We start from the raw sequence: 6,000 nt of genomic DNA, 5'->3' as shown, positions 1-6,000 counted from the left end.
GAACAAATGCCTTTCAATTTGTTGTATGCCTTTAGTTAACTTCCAAAGTACTAAAATGGTTGTATTTGATAATTCTGCCAGACTGAGGATGCGCCAAGGTCTTCCTTCTGTCACTTCCCCTCTTCATCCCTTTGTACTCTAAGTAGAAGTTTCTTCTTTGTGAAGTAGCTCCATTAGCAATTCTTTCAGAAAAAATTTGTGAGAGATAAAATCTTTTATTAAAACTTTTTTTCTTACGGGCCTAGTTAAAATTATGTTAAAGATTCATAGTGTTTCTTCATTCTTGGGAATTATGGCTCAACAATTCTGGAAATTCTTAGTCATTGTATCTTCAAATGTTATTTCTACCTCATTCTTTCCATACTCTTTCTGGAAACTCTATTAAACATATGTTGAATATTCCGATTCAATTGTCTGTGTCTCCTAACTTCTTTTTCATGTTTTTCCATCATTTCATCTCTCTGTGCTTCTTCAAAACTCTCTTCCAGTTCACTAATACTCTTTTTTATTGTGTTCAATCTGCTGTTAAATCCACCCATTGAGGGCTTTATTGTGATCTTTGTTTCAGTGACTACATTTTTTATTTTTAGAAACTCTATTTGGTGCTTTGGCAAATCCTGGGGGTTTTATAGTTTATTTTCTTAAGGTTCGATTTCTTATTTTATGTCTTTAGTCATCTTCAACATAGTGAATTTTTAGTCTCTTTCATGTGTTGTTGTATTATCTTAACAGCTAGGGGCTCTGATTGTCTTAACAGTTGTACTTTGAGTCTCACGTGTAGAAAATTATTCCCTCAAGGGCTTCAGCATTTATTAACTGTAAACTCATCATTTTTGTTTCTTATTTTATTTTGAGGATCCCTTGCAGCCTGGGGCATATCTTTAGGGCTCCCCAGCCCCCCAGCCCCACTTTTTTTCCTTCCTCGGGCATACCCTTATTTCTGTTCATTTCTTGGCTTGCTAGTTATTGAACCATTTCTGTGAAGTGATCTGGAATCCCACAGATATGTGAATCCAGGTCAGGGGCTTTGAATTCTCAGGCTGAGGCAGGCAAGCTTATCACTTCCCTGGATAGACACATTATCTCTAGTCTATCCTTTCACTGACAGTGTGGCTTTTCTCTCTCTTTCAACTTTAAAAAAAAATTTATTTGAGAGAGAGAGAGGAAGGAGAGAATGAGCAACATCGATTTGTCGTTCCACTTATTTATGCATTCACTGGTTGCTTCTTGTATGTGCCCTGACTGGGGGTTCAACCTGCAAACTTGGCTGTGGGGAGGCTGCTCTAATCAACTGAGCTATCCAGCAGGACAAGTGTGGCTTTTCAAGGGCCAAGTTTTATATGGCTCTTGGGTACAATTTCCATTATAGTTGGGTCCAAGCTAACATATATATATGGTATGTCTGTCTGTGTATTATTAAAAACATTTTAAAATATGTTTTTATTGCCCTAGCCAGTTTGGCTCAGTGCTTAGAGTGTCAGCCCACGGACTGAAGGGTCCCCGATTCAATTCTTGCCAAGGGCACATACCTCAGTTGCAGACTCGATCCTGGGCCTGTCAGGGTGTGTGAGGGAGGCAACCAATTGATGTGTCGCTCTCACATCAATGTTTCTCTCTCCCTCTCTCTCTCTCTCTCCCCCTTCCACTCTCTCTGAAAAGCAATGGAAAAAATATCCTCCGGTGAGGATTAAAACCACCCCCCATACACACACACACACATTTTTACTGACTTTGGAGAGAGAGGGAGAGAGAAACATCGGCTCTGGCCAGTGTTGCCTAGTGGTGAGAATGTTGGCCTGCGCACAGAAGGGTCTCTAGTTTAATTCCCAGTAAAGGACACATACCTAGGTTGCAGGTTTGATCCCTGGCCCCAGTCTGGGTGGTGTGGGAGGGAACTAATCCATGTCTCTCTCTCCCCTTCCCTTCTTCTCTTCCACTCTCTCTAAAAAAAAATCAATGGAAAATCCGCAAGTGAGGACTAGCAAAACAGAGAGAAACATCAATTGGTTGCCTGCCGTATGCACCCCAAGCAGGGACTGAACCCACAATCTGGTCATGTGCCCCAACCAGGAATCGAACCAGCAACCCTACGGTGCACTCGATGACACTCAACCGAGCCACACCAGCCAGGGCTGTGTATTCAGTACACACACACACACACACACACACACACACACACACACACAGGCATCCTGTATCATCCTGGTTTTTTTTTTCTGGCAACCCTAGTGCAGAGCCTCATCTCCTGTCACTCCTGGTTACTGACTCTCATTGACACCTAAGGGAAGACACATTATCAACTCACTGGCTGTCATCTACAATGTTTTATCCCCTATTTCTTTCTGGACTCCTGAGATTTCCCTTTCTTTCATGTGAGCTCAGCTGTGCATTTAAAATAAAATTTTAAGATTTTATCACACATTTCAAAGAGTTTTAATAGGAGAATTTCTGGTTATCCTAGCCTGCCAAATCAGAAACATATGGGGAGGTTTTTCAGAGTATGTTTCAAAGCCCCTCTTCCCCTGCCAAAATTCTGATACAGCCCCCTAAGGATTTTGCAAAATCTGGGTGGAGTTGGGCCAGAAATGGGATGGAAGTGGGGATCATTCCTGTGTAATTTGAAAAACAACACACAACCCACTTCTCTAGTGTTCCAATTCAATTCCTGGTGTTTCAGACTTTTGTATCTCCAGTGCCTAATGCAGTTCCATGGCCCATAAAAGATAGTGGGTAAATGTATACTGAATGAATGAATGAATGAATGAATGAATGAATGAATGAATGAATGAATGGATTGCACCCAGACAGGGACTCCCCTTTCCCACACACTCTGTCCTCTGATTCCATCTGATCTTACACTGATTATTGTCCTCTGATTTTACAGTGATTATTGTAATCAGTGTAAAATAACAAGAACACCTATTGTGTAGGGCTGATATGCGATCAAACCAGACAGTGCCTGACATAACCCAACACATGGCACTGCTCAACAGTTACTTACCTTAAAACAGGGAAGAGGAACTCACCACCAATCCGTGGGTTTGGCAGGCGCAGGTCAGACTAATTCCAGGGTGTGGACACCCTGCATTCCAGCCTTGGTCCAGGTCTCTGACGACCCTGAGGGAGGTCAAGTGGGAAGCATGTAGGTTGACCTAGATTCCATTCTGTGGATTTGGACCCACCAACACTTGATGAATGGGCCAGTCAGCCTGGAGGACAGGTCCTACCTAGGGTGTGTGTCGGGACTCTGTATTAGGCCCCACCTATTCTGTTTGGGGTGTGGCACAGAGTTGTGAAGGATCTGGAACACACTGAGTCAGCACCCAGGATGGTCTCTTTTGCCCCATAAAGTCTTAGCTTTCCTTCTCATCCCCTCCCCTCTCCTCCGTTGTCCTCAGCACTTCCCTGCCTGACTCTCTTAAGAGAGCTCCTCCTCCAGAATAGCTGCCTACCCCAAGGGTCCAGCTCATCCTCTCTCCAGGTCTCCAGCCTGTTGTAGGAGGGCCCCAAGGCCCTTCGAAGGCCATGTGCCCAGACAGGGACTCCCTTTTCCCACACACTCTGTCCTCTGATTCCATCTCCAGAGTGTCATCCTGGACTCTGCCCGCCCCCCTCCCCTTTTCCACTCAAGTCACCAAGCCTCCTGGATGGAGTCCACCTCTGGGTATCTCCACAATCAGACCTCTGCCAGTCACCCTCTTCACCATCACCTGAGGTCAGCCGCCAGCACTATCTGGATTATCACACCTCCTAACTCACCTCCAGCTCTAACCTAGCAATGGTAGCTCCTGGGCCTCATTAGGGCCTCAGATCTGCTTTGTCTGCCTCCAACAGTCGTTTGTTTTATGGGCCAGTCCCATAAAGGAACTGAGAACTTCTGGGTGAGAGGCTTACTTAGAAAATGGTTTTCAACCTTCTTTCAGCAATGATAATATTTTTCAAACAAAAGTCTCATAGACCCAGAATACAGAATAGAATCACAGTGCTTAAAGCCAGGCTGGCTCCCACCATGGCCCCTCTCCAGAACCCTAAGGCACCAAAGAACACGTGAAAACCATTGAGTTTGGTGGCCTGAGATCCAGATGCTTCTAAAATTTTGTCCCTACCACAGGAGTCGGATATCCACGCTAGTTCCCCAGCCACCATCGCTCAGGCTCTAGGTCCTGCAGGCGTAATGCCGACCCTCTCAGGCTCAGCAGTGCCCACCTGCTCTCACAAGGACTGCAGGAAGCATGGTCCAGCCAGTGCCTGGCTTATGGCAGGGGCTCTCTGTCCCTTAAAACCAAATTCAAATTTCATTTATTCTCTTGAATTAGAAATACATTCACATGGTAGAGAAGTCAAAAGGTGCAAACAATTTATACGGCAGCTGTCCCCAGCAGACGGAGGCATCTTCTCTCCCAGCTCCCCGCACACACTTGTTTTTAATGGGCACATGCTCCTGTTCCTTGCTTCTTTCCAACTCCTGGCCTCAGAGATCATTTCATTCCAGTACATGAAAGTGTTTCTCATTCCTTTTTCCCCCCACTTTATTTTTATTGTTGACACTATTACAGGTGTCCCCCCTCCGCCCTGCCTTTGCCCACTTCCACCCAGCCCTCTCATTCCTTTTGCTTTTTTGTAATCTCTTTTTAAAGTGTACTGCAGATACATTAAAATGCACGTAAGAGAAACGATGAATTCTCACCAAGTGAACCCACCCGTGTGACCAGTACCCAGATGAAGACACAGGAGACGCCGGCCGCCCAGAACCAGAATCGTGCAACCTCAAAAGCAACCCCTAGCCTGACTTCTAACATCAGAGTTTAGTTTTGCCTGCTTTTGTATTTTTATTCTATAAATAGACTCAGAGTACGTTCTCTTTTGTGTTTGGCTTCTTTTACTCAATATTGTGTCTGTAAAACTCATCCACATTGTGTATAGTTGTAGCTGATTCATTCCCACTTCTGTGAGCTGCTCCAGGGAATACGTGACAATTCACCCAGTCTACTGTTGGTGGGCGTCCAGACGGGTTCTGGGGTTGTTATAACTAACAGTGCTCCTGTGCCCATTCTAGTACATGTCTTTTGATGAACAAAATTCTGTTAGGTATTTCTGATAAATAAGTACCTATGAGTAGATGCCTCATTCATTTTTAGGGCTGCACAGTAAATTGCTATGTGGATGAACCTTAATTTATAGATAGTTAAATTACTTCCAACTTTTTTGCTGAAATAATCTTGTACATATATCATTTCTCATGAGTATGAATATATTGAAAGTGGAATTGTTGTGTTTTAGGGTTCTGTATAAGATTTGTTCCATAACTAAAATAAAATTTAAAACTACTCTTCAAGCTAACTCTTCCCCCCAGTGTTTCTAAATACAGGCACTCTTTCCATTTGGGGCAATCTTTACTGTGTGAATTGGTCCAAAGAATCGGATTCATGAAATGTCAACTGCACTCTCTAGTCACTGAGAGAATTTAAAAAATTAAAGAGTCCCCACACATTTCCCATTGGGAAGAGAAGACTTCCCCTACTGGGGACTACTGTTATAACCAGCGCAAAAACTGCCTCATCAGAATTCTTGAGTCATATTATACCTCTGCTGGAATAGCTCTAGTGAGGGAGATCTCACTGCCTCGCAAGGTGGGCTTTTGGTCACTGTCTAGTCCCTTCTCCTCCTGTCTCTTTCAGCTACTACCCAAATTCACTTCCCTCAACATGTAGATGGTAAACCTAACCCCTCTTCAGCTTCAGCTTTCTCTTCTGGCTAAAAATCCCCAGGTCTTCCTCATTTTACATATAGGACCTGGTTTCCAGGCCTTTCAACATATGGGGAAGGAGCCTCATTTTATTTATCTAACTCAAACTGTCCTGCTCAGAGCTGATATGCTCCCTCGCCAGCCCAGGAGCATTCATTTTACTTGATTTAACCTTTATTAGCTGAACTCTTGTGGTCGTTTATGATAGAACCAACTCAAACTGGCTTAAGAAAAACAAAGCAAAACCAAAACCA

The 6,000-nt window shown here is 43.9% G+C and overlaps 1 long non-coding RNA gene across 1 annotated transcript in view; it reads right to left on the bottom strand.

Annotated features, from left to right (window-relative positions):
• Positions 1–663: 663 nt before the first annotated feature.
• LOC308554548 overlaps positions 664–6,000 on the bottom strand; it is a 21,463-nt gene continuing 16,126 nt past the window's right edge. The window contains exon 4 of the long non-coding RNA XR_013998415.1: positions 664–3,117. This is a non-coding gene — a long non-coding RNA (uncharacterized lncRNA). The remainder of the gene's footprint in view (positions 3,118–6,000) is intronic.

This window comes from Miniopterus schreibersii (genome assembly GCF_964146895.1).
Source record: "Miniopterus schreibersii genome assembly, chromosome: 3".
In the NCBI taxonomy this organism is placed as follows: Eukaryota; Metazoa; Chordata; class Mammalia; order Chiroptera; family Miniopteridae; genus Miniopterus; species Miniopterus schreibersii.
Note: the sequence above shows the minus strand (reverse complement) of the source record. Positions and strands in the feature narration are given on the sequence as shown.